The sequence below is a fragment of the Mus pahari genome, chromosome 17 (assembly GCF_900095145.1).
Source record: "Mus pahari chromosome 17, PAHARI_EIJ_v1.1, whole genome shotgun sequence".
Lineage (NCBI taxonomy): Eukaryota > Metazoa > Chordata > Mammalia > Rodentia > Muridae > Mus > Mus pahari.
The window spans coordinates 14,097,679-14,113,025 of NC_034606.1; the positions used below are offsets into that span (position 1 = coordinate 14,097,679).

A 15,347-nucleotide genomic window follows, 5' to 3' on the forward strand; every position below is an offset into this window, starting at 1 on the left:
CCAGGCTGGCCTCAAACTCAGAAATCCACCTGCCTCTGCCTCCCGAGTGCTGGGATTAAAGGCGTGCGCCACCACACCCGGCACTCATTAACTTTTATTCATTTTTAAAAATATAAGAAAATATAAGATGAAATAAAAATTATCACACTGAAGTTGGATGAAAGAAATTGACTCTTAGGAAAAGGAAAAGAGCTCAAGAGAATGCACAAAATCAGGGACGCAGTCATTCACACTCTCAGGAATATGGGTAAACTACAAGCCACAAGGTATCAAAGACATAAAGAAAATAAAGCCCTCTAAATCAGTATGAGCAAAAGCCATATGAACTCATAGAGACCGTTGCAGCAAGCACAGTGTCAGCATGTATTTGGACCAGGTACTGTGTGTGTGTGTGTGTGTGTGTGTGTGTGTGTGTGTGTGTCAAGTTTAGTGTTTTTAGAGTTATATTTTATAAAGCTACATTTCATATTGAAGACTTTCTGTGAAGAAGACTTAAGCTCAAATGATTTATAAAAATATACCACTTGAATTTGAAAATAGTCTTATGATTTTATTCATATTCTGTATAAGTTTGACTTAATTATTTTCTATAGGGAAATAAAACTAAACAATTATTTTAAATGACAATTATAAATTATAAAAGAGAAACTATCTCAGTGAAAAGGGGATACAGCACATATTCTATTCTGGCAAGAACAGAAACTACAAAAGTAATGTGATAATCTAATTAGAACTATGTATAAATTTGAGTAGATACATCACTCATGTACAGAATTTCAATGTTAATCTAGACAGCGAAGCCAGACTGACTTTAATGCTACCAAACTAGATAACTGAAAAGAAAATATCAGAGATACCTGTCCGATGCTGTGTTGTAAAATGGTAGAGCACTGGTCTACTGTGTCACAAGCCCTCATTTCTCTCCTTAACTATCACCACAAAGAGAATGGGGGTTGATATGACTGAATTTTTATTTGTAAAACAGTCTTAGCATAATGTGACAAGTTATTTGCTGTTTCTTCTTGCATATAGAATGGACTTTTAAATTTATGAAATGTATCTTGATCTGCTAAATGTTTTACATATAATTTAAATATTAGTTGTAAGTTGAATTTTATTTGTTAATTTTAAATGCATATTATCCTATTTCCTCACATAATAATAAATAATAGGACACAGATGCCATGAAGGAGGAAATACGAAATAATAGTGGCTGAAGTTCAACTGGAAATGTGTGAGGGAAGTCAATACAGAGGGTGATGAAGAGGATGAAAGAGAGAGTAAAGTAGGAAAAGAGGATAAATAGCCCTAAGGATGTTTGAAAAGGCCACAGGAAAACATGTTTTATGTTTATTCAAAATACATTTATAGTTAGTAAAAGTGTATATGTGTGCATATATTCGTAGTTAAAATTTATTTCTGGTGATAATGGTTACTCAAGAGTCACAGACTATGAAATATAAACCCCTTTGCCAGTAATGGGAATCTTCACTTCCAGTTTTTGGTCATGGACTTGTAGAGACAATATAGGCTATTGCCATTGTTCTTGTTGCCCTTCCAGAATGTGAACCCAAGTGCCTACTGCTGAAAGCATCATATACTTTGGAGGACTGTGGATAGAACTGACCTGAAAATCTCCACTCTGAAAACGGCTTTTATAATATTAGGAAATACAAGTTTCCAATGAAGAAAAGCTAACAGGAAAACTCATAGCTCTGAGTGCTTCCACAAAGAAACTGGAGAGAGCTGACACTAACAGTGTGACAGCACAGCTGAAAGTTCTAGATCAAAAAGAAGTAAATACGCCAAGAGGAGTAGATGGCAGGAGATAATCTAACTTGACTGAAATTAACCAAATAGAAACAAAAAGAACTATACAAAGAATCAACAAAACTAGGAGCTGGTTCTTTGGGAAAATCAACAAGATAGATAAACCATTAGCCGGACTAACCAACCAGAGGGGAGAGAGACAGTATGCAAACTAACAAAGTCAGAAATGAAAAGGGAAACATAACAATAGAAACTAAGGAAATTCAAAAAAATCATCAGATTCTACTACAAAAGCCTATACTCAACAAAAGTGGAAAAGCAATGAATATCCCTATTCATTATTATTCTTGCAAAAAGCAATAATGACAAACATGGCAAGAAATGCCCAAAGGTCCAAATAATGGAACATAAATGTAGGGATTTCCAATACTGGAGTTACTCATTCTTAGGAAGGAGTTCATGCCTTGCTCTATAAACCTAGCTATTGTTGACTGATCATGAACTGTATAGGACTACCATTTTCCTAATGCAACATAGTGGCAGACTACATTCTAAATGCTGTGACCTACCCACTATAAATGGAACCCTCAGTATTTATTAAAGAAACTTGTTTGTACTAGATGAAGACCTTTGTGGGCAAAGATATAAAGAACATTTACTGTGGGAGAGTAAATGCTAATTAGTGTATCTTCACATAAACTAAAGGGCAGAGAACATGGTGTCAGAGGGGAAAGAAAGTTTCTGAGGACTGAAGGACCAGGATGTTTGTTGTGTGATAGCATCTTCTATAAATGATAGGCAAATTACATTATGAAATGTCAAAAATATGGTCACATTAACAACATATTCACAAGGACAAAACCAGTTGATATGACAAAGCTGATTGGGTAAATTACACAAGGCCCACCCTTAAATGAAGAACTGTAGGAAATTCATGTCTGCTGAAAGAAGTTAAATTCAGACTTTTCTAGTAACAAACATCAAACAGATTAGCTAATCCACTGTATAAAATGGACAATTTTCTAGACACATACTGTAGCCTCCCCCAGCCTTGAGCAGGCTGACTCAGACCTTTTCGGCCATGTGAATGAGACCACCTAGGGTGGAGTCTTCTGACCTAGATGCTTCTATTGTTCTGTCACCTGAGCTGCTCTACCTGCAGACATGTTGAACCTGTCTTCCTGAGATATTCCTGGGATAGCTGACAACCTGTGGAATTGGTGACCTAATGCTAACAGCTCTAGCAAACTAAGTGCTAACAACTTGGCAAGAAAGCATCAAGAAGCCTGGCCTGGCAGGGGATGGGTCTTCCCCCTTTATAAGCACAGACTCTTAGTAAACATTGGACCTTGATCGGAATCTTTCTTGGTCTCCTATCTTCTCTCGCTTTTTCCTCCATTACAGCCCCAGCCTCCCACTCAGGAACCCATTTTGTGTGGCCGCAGGTGGCTACACATACTAGGTACCAAAGTTAAATTAGGATCAGATAAACCATCTAAACAATCCCATAACCTCTAAAGAAATGGAAGCAGTCATTAAAAGTCTCCCAACCAAAAAAACAAAAAACAAACAAACAAACAAAAACTTCCCAGGACCAGATGGGTTAAGTACAGAATTCTATCAGACCTTCAAAGAAGACCTAATACCCATACTCTTCAAACTATTGCTCGAAACAGAAACAGAAGGAACACTACCCAATTTGGTCTATGAAGCCACAGTTACGTAAATACCCAAACCACACAAAGAAATAGAATTTCAGACCAATTTCCCTTATGAACATTGATGCAAAAATACTCAATAAAATCCTTGCAAACCAAATCCAAGAACACACCAAAATGAACATTCACTGCTGTCACAATTTTCAAGGACACTGCATTGGTGTTCTGACTAGACTATTTCATGTTGAGGGTCTTTGAGAAAAGGCTGTCAGAGAACTCTTCTTATCATCATTCTCAACTGTAAGTCTACAATCATCAATACCAATGCAAAAGAAGCTTTCTTGCCCAAAACAATAGCAGAATGGACAATATACATCTACATCTTCTCCAGCTACCTCTCTAGACACAAACCTTAACATAGACCATGGACCTAAACTTGGTCTACAGATCAAGCATGGTCCTTCCATAGCAATACAGATCACACACATCAACATGACCCCTGGGTACAACATAAACCACAGACCATGTTGATTTGAACTTCAGATGACCTTGTCAAGGAGTTTTCTGTTGTGAAAGTGTATTTCTTTGAAAATAAATAGAATTCATATGGTACTTTAGAATTATGCAAATGAGGAAAATAAATTAAACATAAAATAAAACTATTTAATATCCTTCAGTATTATACTAGCTCAAAGTAAGAAGCATCTTTTTTATCGAGGCAGTGAAGGTGCTGGTTGCTTTATGGTAAGAAAATCCTGGGAGCAAGAATGGTGGTGTTAATTTAAAATAAAACTAGAGGTGTCTATAAAGATATCAGAACAGGGTAAAACTGTTAAGTGTCTTCAAAATGGAGACAGTCAGCAATATGATCAGGAAATAAAAGATAATATAATTAATCTGTAACTACTTTTAGGTTAAGGGACGAAATATATTCATAAAGATTAACTATCCTTATTTCATGGGAAACATTCAGTGCTAATGGCAATTAAAATTAGAAATGACAAATGTTAGTAATGAAATTTGGGTGTGGAGTGTATACTTTATGAGACACTGGTGTGCAGAAGAAATGACAACAAGAAAATTACTCTGAGTAAAAATATAATTAATCTTAAAATCCCTGTTTTTCTCAAATAATCAATTATGTAATTAGCTCAAGGGAAGAGAGCATCTTTAGTGATTGTAAAAGTAAGCTCATTAAGGTCTAATGCATTGAGTCTTAAGCAAATTGCTTCAGGACAGAAACAATCAAATAACTGTGCTGAGTCAAAGATTTGATGATAAGACAGAGTCAGTCAGATAGGTAAATTTCTGGACATTTGTGGATTTGGGTAGTATTTTGTGATTTTGGATATTCAGTCTAGCCCTACAATTATTGAAAAGGATAGACCTTCAAATAACCCTATTTTTTCCAAATTTTACAACTGTATTGGCAGTCATCATAAATTATCATTGGTGTGAACCAGTAAAAATTGTATCCATTATGTGAATTGTACCTTGGCATTCTTTGGAAATTGTATGTTGGATCTTGAAGATGTCCCTCAAAGGACTTGTGTATTTTATTTCATTGCTGCATATGTTTTCTCCTTGAAAAGTTTGTACATTATAAATTGAAAACAGTAACCACTACACTAATTTGGAAATGATAAAAAGGCCCCCAAAGAATTTTGCATTACCAAATTTTAGGGTTTTTTTTTATAAGGTTGAACTGCTTGGTTAGGTTTATTTTGAAATAGTCTTGATGCTAATGTGAATAGGATTGTTTCTTAATCTCTTTCATTGTATATTTGTTGATTGGTATGCAAAAGGCTTTCAATATTTGAAAGTTGTATTTTTATTCTGCCACTTTGCTGAAAATGTTGATCATTTCTAGTTTCACAGTGGAGTTTCTGGGATGTCTCATATGTTATATATGTGTCATATATTATATATATGAAAGAGAACTATATCATATAATCTCAATCATCTGCAAATAGAGATAATTTTTTACTTCTATTTTTTTTTTTGGTATTGTATCCTTTATTTCTCTTCTTTTGTTTCATTGATTTAGCTAATGCTTCAACTATTATACTAAGAGGAATAAGAACAATGGCTACCCTTTCTCATTCCTGATTTTAATGGGATAGATTTTCAAATTTTCTCAAAGCCAGGTATAGTGTCAGCAGAATATAGAAGCAGGTAGATCATGTATGAGTTCTGGGCCAGACTGGTCTACAAGTGATTTTCAGGACAGACAGATTTATAAAGTGAGAGCCTGTGTTGAAAACAGAACAAAACAATTCCCCCCAAAAGAAGAGAATTTTGTCCACTTTAGATAGTGTCAAATGTGAATTTGTCATATATTGTCTTTATTAAATGTATGCCTAGAGAAGTTTAAAGAAAAGACATAAGTTTATTAAAATGACACAAATATTTATCCCAAATTATAAATTCAGATGTTCTATAAAAATCAAAGCAATTGAACAGCAGGAATAGATAAATCTCAAATGGAGAAGACTCCGAATAATTGATATCTTTATTGACATCCCATGAACTAAATATATATTCTTTTAAACAAATGTGATAATCAAATATGTATAATTACAACAAGGAGTCCATTTCCTTTAAACAAAACAAGTGAGCATTTAAACAACAAAAAGCAAAAATTATAAATCCAAGAATTGATACCTATCATTTAGTTCTGATATATATATGATATTTATATTTCAAATGAAATTTGAAATATAAATAAAAAAATCTAATTAAAAAGAGAAAAAAGAAAAAATAGATTTATATATATGTATATATATAATATCAAATTTTGAGAAAATATAATTGGAGTAAATTTTAATTGAGAAGTTTGTACATATTAGCTCATGTTTTAACTATAATTTTGAATACCTGCCAATCTGATTATTTGTAAAGTCATAAAATTTAAAAAAATAAATTGAGCAGAATGATTAAAAGTCAGTCTACTATAAGATGAAAGTCCATATATATTTATCTTAAATTATTACCTAAGATTTGGAAATGGAAAGTCCAACTCTCTAGGTGAATTACACAAACCATATAAATATTGGAAGTGGTATATTATAAAATGAAAACCAAAGCACAAAGTCAGAATTCAAAGAAATGCCCTCTCTCATTAAGTGGATACAGGCCTCTTCTGATGACTTCATACTGATCTGATTTGCCAACATTTAATTTGCACATCATAGTGATGCCATACGAGTCAAAGATTCTGACATTAACCAACAACCTCTTCATGCCTCTTTCTGTGCTATGCATGATTCAGTTTGTAAGTTGGGGGGGGGGGTGTCTTTCAAAAATGCAAAACAGGTTACTCTGTGAGTAACCCTTCAATAGGCTTCCTCTTTCTATGTTACAGTGTATTTGCTGAGTCCTCAAATTTTTAATTAAATATTCCAGCATTTACAGAACTATTTGGGAGCTGAAGAAAAAAGTTCAGCAGTTGAGACCTGTTGCTACAGATCCAAGGTACTTGGGTTCAGTTCCTAGCACCACCTACACAGTGGTTTACAAGCATATGTGACTCCAGTTCCATGGTGTCTCACACCTTTTTCTGGCTTCTACAACTGCCAGACACACAAGTGATACACAGACATATATGCAGACAAAATATCCATACACATAAAATAAAATAATAAAATATTATTATGTGAATTCCCATTGTATATGTTACCTGTCTAGTAATAAATATTTTTGGTGGTTTTAGTACACATCAAATTTCAATAAACAACTTACATAGATACTCTAATTTTATTATAACAATCTTGGCAAAAACCTCTAAACTAACTACAAAGCTATACTCAGGTATATCTAGTAGGATCCTTCAAGGCCACTTGGTACCCACATCTGTGTTTTTACTGTACTTCTGTTCTGCAAACTGGAATTTTTGGTTTGGTTTGGTTTGGTTTGGTTTAGTTTGGTTTGGTTTGGTTTACTTTGATTGTTTTTACTGAGTCCTCCATCACTAGGAATCATGACAACAGAATTTCCACATCCACTGAGTATTATTTTAAATATGCAGAACATGATGAAATTAACACAAAGGGCTAAGTAAAAATATAAGCGTTCATCTGAGTCCCAATAGAACAGATGGAATTCTCTGACAGCAGATATCCCTTGGAGATTCTAAGGGACTTCACAATGACTATAATGGACAGTTATATGAAAATTTTTGAGTAGCATAACTATATTAATTATGCTTAAACTATTTTGTAATGGTTTGTCAAAATGTCTCTTCTCACAATTAATGCCCCCTGCACTAAATGTGCACTCAATACATGCTCAGCAATGATTTTAACAGTTAATGAAATATTTTATCTGTGAGAAGTAATATGGACAGGGAAAGCATAGAAAAAGACCACAAAGATTTATTAAAAATCAAGTATTCTTAAATAAAAATTTCTTATACTCTGTGTTACCTGCTAAATAATAATTTCCAGAGATTACTCTCTAAACTTCACTTTTCATATTTAGGGTATACATGGTTAGTAAATTCCCACTAATTCTTTTGAGATTATGAATATGTGTGAATGCATACATGTACATGTATGTGTGTGTGCATGCATGTGTGTGTACATTCATGTAAGTGTGCATATATATGTGTGTGTGTGTATTCACATGTGTGTATTTGTGCCTGCATGTGTGTTGTGTGAGGATTTGGAGGTAAAATGATAACAGTAAAATAATAATATAATCTTCACTATGACATTACAATAATGATGACAAAAGGTGGTAAACTGCACTGAAAAGGTTCAGCAATTTACATGCTCACAGTTGGTCTTGGTATGGTTTAAATGCCTGATGCAATGTTAATGGAAAACACTTCCAATGGCCTTATTAACATATAAAGTGATATACCTCTAAAATGTTGCTTAAAAACTATTAACATCATTTGCTTCAACTACAATGTATGAAAAATGAACTAAAATATTGGATATACATACTAAAATTTTCTCTTAAAATATGCTTTTATAAAAATTGAATTCATGAGGACATAATTTTTATTAAAAGATGACAAAAGAATTAGTTTTACTTTTAAAGAAATGTGAGACGCTTACCTAGACATTTGTCTTAGAGTCTATAGAAATGCCTCTATGAATTGTACAGCTGACTGTTTCAGCAGAAAGAGTGCATGATTTCTATTTCTCAGTGGGATAATGAATGTACTACTCATATTTCAAACTCATGTTTTAACCAGCTGTGTTCTATGCTCACATCAGATGCCCATGTCTAGCTTACACTTCATGTTCTCTCTTGTGCAGTGATACATTTATCTCTTTATTAAGTAGTTGCTCAACAAGCTACTATATAGAGGCTGAAAAAAAGGAATTTATTATTGTTTTTTACATCTAGTTTTTTTAAAGAGTAATTTACAGGCCTCAGTGAGAGAAGCCACATCTAACCCTCGTGAGACTTTAAGCCCCAGGATGGTGAGGTCTGGTGTGGTATAGGGGTGGTTGGAGATGAGAGAGGAGGAATGGGATGAAGGATTGTCAGAGGACAGACAGGGAAGAGCATAATGGCTGGACTGTAAAAAGAAGCATTGAATGTAAATAAATATAAATTTTATATAAAATAGTATGTATGTATGTATGTATGTATGTATGTATGTATGTATGTATGTCCAGTCTTGGAGCTGAAGAGAGATCACTAGATAATTAAGAGTGTTCCAAAGAACCTGGGTTCCATATTCAGCACCCACATGAAAGCTCACAACAGTCTGTTAACTCTGGCTCCTGGAAATCTGTGCCCTTTTCTGGGCCTCCTAGAACCATATGTGCTCATGAGGTGCACAGACATACATTCACAGGAAACACCCATGCACATAAACTAGTCCCCTATATAACTGCTTTATAGTGTGGTAACATGTTCCTTTAAATAAAAAAAAAAAATGTATCTCTGAAAAGGAAAAGTAACTTACTGGAAACTAGCTCATTTGCTACAGCTGGCTTGCTGAGAGATGCTTGGGTATGGGCTAAAAATGCCATGGCGCTGTCCGCCACTACCCAAAGCAATAAGCTCTCTGGGATAGTGTATACATTTTTGTCTGCTTTCTGACAGTCATTTATTGAGGATGAAAATGAGCATCACACTGTGCTGTTCTCTGTTGGAAATAAAAATGTGGAACATATCTCCCAAAAGTCATTGAATACTCATTAAGAGAGATAATTTAAGGACTCTAATTAAAAATCATTATCTAACCATTAATAATTATTAAAATGACAGTACCTTGAAAATAGGAGACCTTTCTATCCTCTCCTCTAATGCTGTATCATTCCAGTTATAGTAAAGATGATATTTTTGAGGCAGTGGTTCCTCTTTGCCTTTTATCCTTTGTCTCTTTTCCTTTCAGGCTTTTAGTTTCTGCATTTTGTTCTGACTAGTCCCTTAAACACTCCCCTCTCTTGTCAGCAAGATGTATTCCTATATCACTTCTTATTCTATTTAGATGTCAAATCTTCCCTGACTACCACACACACCCTTCTCTAGCCTTCATATTATTGACCTCTCAAATCTTCACTGTTTTCTTTCCCGGAATACATTGTTTTCTGGAAGTTCATATTCATTATTTCTTTCGAATATACATGAATATTTTTAAATCTCTGTACATCTGTTCAGCAGTAGGATAAGTGGAACAAGGGTATACACTGTGTCTTTTATTCTCTAATGTTAACAACACAATCTTGAGTTTTCAGAATTTGCTGAGTGAATAACTAGGGTGGCATTGTAAGATGGTAAAGAAGGCTTATACAGTGGATCAGTGTGTCAATGTACCATTACAAAACCTGAAGACCTGTGTTCAGTCCCCTAAATTTCATGGTTAAAGGACAGAATGTATTCCTCCAAATTTTCCCTAACCTCTACACATATGCTGTCTAACCCATATATCCAAATGTACATAAACACACATGCCAAAAAAATAAATCCTTATTTATAAAAACATTAAGTTTTTTTTTAAAGAAAGAAAGGCTGCAATATCTAAGATACAGAGCAAGAAACTCTGTGTTTGACCAGCTAGGTCAAGAATGCCAAGGCTTAGTTTGTGTAATCGAAGAAACTCATAGAGCTAGAAAGTGTCATAGTGGATTTCACCAAGAGAGAAGGACTTGTGTAAGGATGTAACAGCAAAGCCAGAAAATCTTAAAAAACTAAAACATAAAATATAACTTTGCTTCATGCAAGTGGAAGAACACTACTAAAGGTCTACAAAAAACAACACAGGAAATTCTTATTGGAGTAAGGGGTCTGAGAGTACAGTCTTTATTTAAAAGAATACAGGGACAGCGTGATGTGCAATTGTCAGTTATCTACAGTTCCTGAAAATAGGAAGATATGAAAAAAATTCACTAAGCAAAAAGAGGGTCCATTTTTTTTCTGCAGTAAATGGTGAGCATTGTACCAGAGGTCACCTTCCAAAGCTAAAATGCCAGGACCAAAGGAGAAAGAGGACTGCAAGCAACTTTTAAAAACTAACTTAGGTGCAAGCATTTGCTGTTTAAAGGGGAAAAAGCAGGATGATTTTTTTTTCTATGTAGTAATCGTGTTATCAGTAATCTAGATTGTTATTTTTTTTTCTCTTTACAAATCAGATGGGTAAAATCATTGCTTTATGGAAGTAATCTTAGCCAAAATTTGGATTCTCAAGACAGACCACCTGTCAAGTTTCCTAAAAATTCTAGTATTTAAAATATTCCTTTAGAGATGTAGTAAAAGTCTGCTTTTGTGGATGAAAAAAAAAATCTTTTTTTTTTTTATAGAAAATCCTCAAAGCCTTCTGCATCTGTTGCTAGTATTCATAGTGATCTTATGAGATCCGTATTTCTCCATTGTGTTTCCTCCCTCATGTTACTGTGTGGGTAGAACATTCATTTCAGTGGTTGCCAAAAGTGAATTATCAAAGACATTCAGTGAAATAGGTATGTTCTCTGCAAATTCAAAAAGAATTAATATAACTCTCATCCACACATAAGTTATCTTTCCAGATACCCAACTTCATAAAAATTCTGTTATGTTTATTATCCTAATTTAGTTCCTTTTTAAAAAGTAGTTTTTAAGTAGAAATGTAAATTATTACAGTCATTATGAAAACCATTATAGACATTCCTCAAAACACTGGAACTACAGCAACCATATGATCAGGCAGCTCTACAACTGCTACTAATCCAAAGAATGACAAAACACAGTAAGAAAGATGACATATCCCCATTCCAGAACTCCTCAGAGAAGCCAAGTAGAACAGTCAACATAATTGTCAGGGGGAAAAAAAATGGTACATATTCACAGGAGAACCTAGTTTTCCATTAAAAATTCCCTTATCTCCTGTAATTTGTGGCACTAGCAATGGAATTGAGGATGTTTATGTTAAGTATATTAAGCCAGACATAGTATAACAAACATAAGACGTCCTCATTCGTACATGAGAGCTAAAACAATGGATGTAGTAGAAGTCGAAAGTCTGAATATTTAAGAGGCAGGAAAGTGTTGTGGAAAGATAGAGAGAGGATAGCTAATGACTACAGAAGCTGAGATGTGGAGGAGTAACTTGTAATCAGGCAATCAGGTAGTGATGAATGACAACATTGAATTGTATATTGCCAGACATGTAGGTCAAAAATTTACGAATATTCCGAACAAATAAAAGAAAATATATTTTAAGTAATAAGTGTGCTAATGACCTTAATTTGATTAACACATAGCATGCACATATACTGATATATCAGTGTTTCAATAAATATAAACAATGATTCTGTGTTCATTTACACATTTAAAAAAAAAATCTGTGTTCTCATATATTAGTCCCCCTCCAACTCTCCCTTTTCTTCCTCTGATAATCTTGTATATGATTTGATTCGTGTTAAAGTAAAAAACAAAAACCAAGAAGGGAACCTTTAATATATACAGCTGCCCAAAGGAGGGCTTTGGAGAAGAGAACACTGTGACATATGTAAGCACCCACAAGGCCAGGAGGCACAGTAAGAAGCCCCAGAGACTGGGGAATTCATGAACTCTGGACCAGCATCCAAAAGAAAGAATAGTAGGGAAGAAAAAGGAAAAACTGTCTCCTTTCCTATTTAGGACTGGAGAAAAAAATGTCAATTTAATAGAACCACATGGTGCCTTTATAGTAATGTATCTAATTCAAAGCCTTTCTCCAAAAATACGAAATTTAGAAACTCGCAAGTCTGGTTTCCACAATAAATAGATTCTTATATTACCACAAGCTAGGTATTTGTCTATTTTAAAAAATTTCTTGAATTCTGGTTAAAAATATACCCATAATCAAATCATGTTACTTGAACAAAACTAGCTCCTCTGCTTGAGTCGAGTGCACTGTATGAAGTAATTCAGGGGAGCTCTCAGTGAATAGGCAGGCAGCCTTCCTGTCACTCTTAGAAAAGGTCCCAAATTCAAACCATAGAGACAACAAGGATACTTGATCCCCTATCAGGTTTACTACTAATCAGTTTTTCTAACTGGAGTCAAACTTCTGCTATTGCTTCTTAGACCTAAGTTTCTCCTTAACCAGAGTAAAACTTAGTGATTCTAATTTGGTAAAGGTGTACTTAATATATTAACTATCTTGTTCCATTTACCACCATTCTAATAGAATAAGACTTGGTAGTTCACTAATATTATGCTGATGACATTATTGATTAGAAAACATGAGTATAACATGAAGACTATTCGAATGAGTTTCCAACTAATTAAAAGAACTTTAGGCTTCTGCTGGTGCTCATTAACTGCCTACAACTTAAGAGTGTGATTCGCCATTGTTTCTTTCTTTTCCAGTCCACTCGGGCATGATCTGTAACTTTTTCTTCATAATCTATTGCATCATGTGCTTGCATACTTCTATTTTAATCACTGATGAAAACCAACACATGGACCTGGAGTATTTTAATGAGACTATATCACCAAATATACTGTTTTATTAAGGAATTTATTTAGTTTAACTAACAAGGTCATTATCTCCCAAAGAAGATATGATTTGATAAAATTATTATTTAATTATTTTATGGCCTTTTTATTACAGTACTAGCATTAACTGATATTTATAATTATATTTACTTTAATCCAGGAAGATTTTAGAGTTTTGCTCCAATTAAAAGGGTGCATTAAACTAATGCTTTAATGTTGCTGTGTGGATGAACAATAATACACTGCTTAAAATATTTGCTTATCATTTCCTTACTGTCTAAAATTTCTGAAATAATATTGAACATTGTTCTTAAAATTATGCTAATGGACTCACATTCTTTTGACTTTTCTTCTGTTTTCTTTTTCTAATTATTTGTATTGTGAATCAGCTTGACCCCAAAGCATTCCTTAGAAAATATTTACTTTAGAATATATGGATTTAAATAAATCTATTGCCTTTGAAGAACCTCTAGGTCTGTAGAAAAGCCAATATTGTTAGAGTCATGCCTGATTTGTTCAAATGCTCATCCTTTACTAATAATAAGCTCTCTCTCTCTCACTTTTGATTCTGATAGAGAATTTAATGTAAAAAATTCTGGCAGTGGTTAGTATCTCAGTCTATGACCATATTCCACACTATAAAGTTTCCATGCAGCTAGAAAAGTGATTCTTTTACCTTCCAATTCCCTGCAGCAGAAATCAGTGTGCTTCCCAGAACTAGGCACTAAATACTGCTTTAGAAAGCAAATATGAGGATTTGAGATACTTAAATTATTTCTATGATGCTATACATCTTTCTGCTGATAAAAGAGATTGGCTTTTAAAGTCTAAAATTATGATGTTTGAAGTCATTATTCATTCATTTCCCTTAAGACCAGCCAAACATTTACTTATCTAAGAATCCAAATTCTATTATCAGCATCTATATTTTTATTAAGATCTGGACCAATTTCCCTTACTTGTGATAACTAGTATTTTTTCAACAATAAAGATAGTACAAAACTATCTAAATCACCATTGAATACAAAAGATATTTTAATACGTACTGTATACAAGTAATAATTTGTTTTGCATTAAATAATACATATTCAAGGTGCAAATGCTTAATAAAGCTTCTTCAAGCTACTTATGAAGATGATAATTCCATAATTTGTATTATATATGACCTCAGAAACAGATGGAAGCTTTGAACTAGATAGGCCCCCTCCAATAAAGTGATAGGTAGGTATGCCTTCAACAGCAGACTTAGTTACTACTGCTTCTTTTAACCTTATGTGCCAGGCCTCCTAAAATAGATGCAGTTCTCCTAGCATGAAATGCTCCACAGCTCTGTATGAACATGAAGTTTGTTCTGCTGAAAATATTCTTTCTTTTCTAACTTAAGCTTCTAGCTAGTTTTTAAGACTATGCACAAATGTCACCTTGTCTTTGAAATATTCTGTGAACTTTACACATGGAATTTACACATTTATTGTTCTGCATATTCTACCACATTAATATCTACCATATATATATATATTACTGTGTGGGTAGCAATGTGTTGTTTCTTAACCTTTCTGTCTCTTCTATTAGATGAATATTTCTCCAAAGGAGACTGTAGCATAAGTCTCTTCACATACTCTGTGTTGAGCATTGCATCTCTCAAAGAAAGGCGTTCAAATTTTATACAAATTGGATGAATGAGTTTTCTTTACATATTTGTCATGTTTTTGTTTTTCATAAAAATACATATATTGTTCTTGAGCTTTACAAATGCAGTATAAGGACTCTAGCATTCATTAACTAATGTTAGAGTTTGAACCATTATTGTCCTCCAAAAAATCCACATGGGAAAGGTTTAGATGCTGGTACAGTTATACTGGAAAGGAAAGATAAATATCAGAGGTGAGAAGCAGGTGACGATATTATTTATCAGATACGTGATCTTCAAGAAAATTTTGTGATCTCTGGCTTTTCCTCTTCTTTTCTCCGTAACTATGAGGAGAAGGTTTTCTT

At 33.7% G+C, this 15,347-nt stretch overlaps 1 protein-coding gene across 5 annotated transcripts in view; it reads right to left on the reverse strand.

Annotated features, from left to right (window-relative positions):
- Positions 1–15,347, reverse strand: part of Csmd3 (CUB and Sushi multiple domains 3) — a 1,165,720-nt gene that overhangs the window by 125,187 nt on the left and 1,025,186 nt on the right. The window lies entirely within an intron of this gene.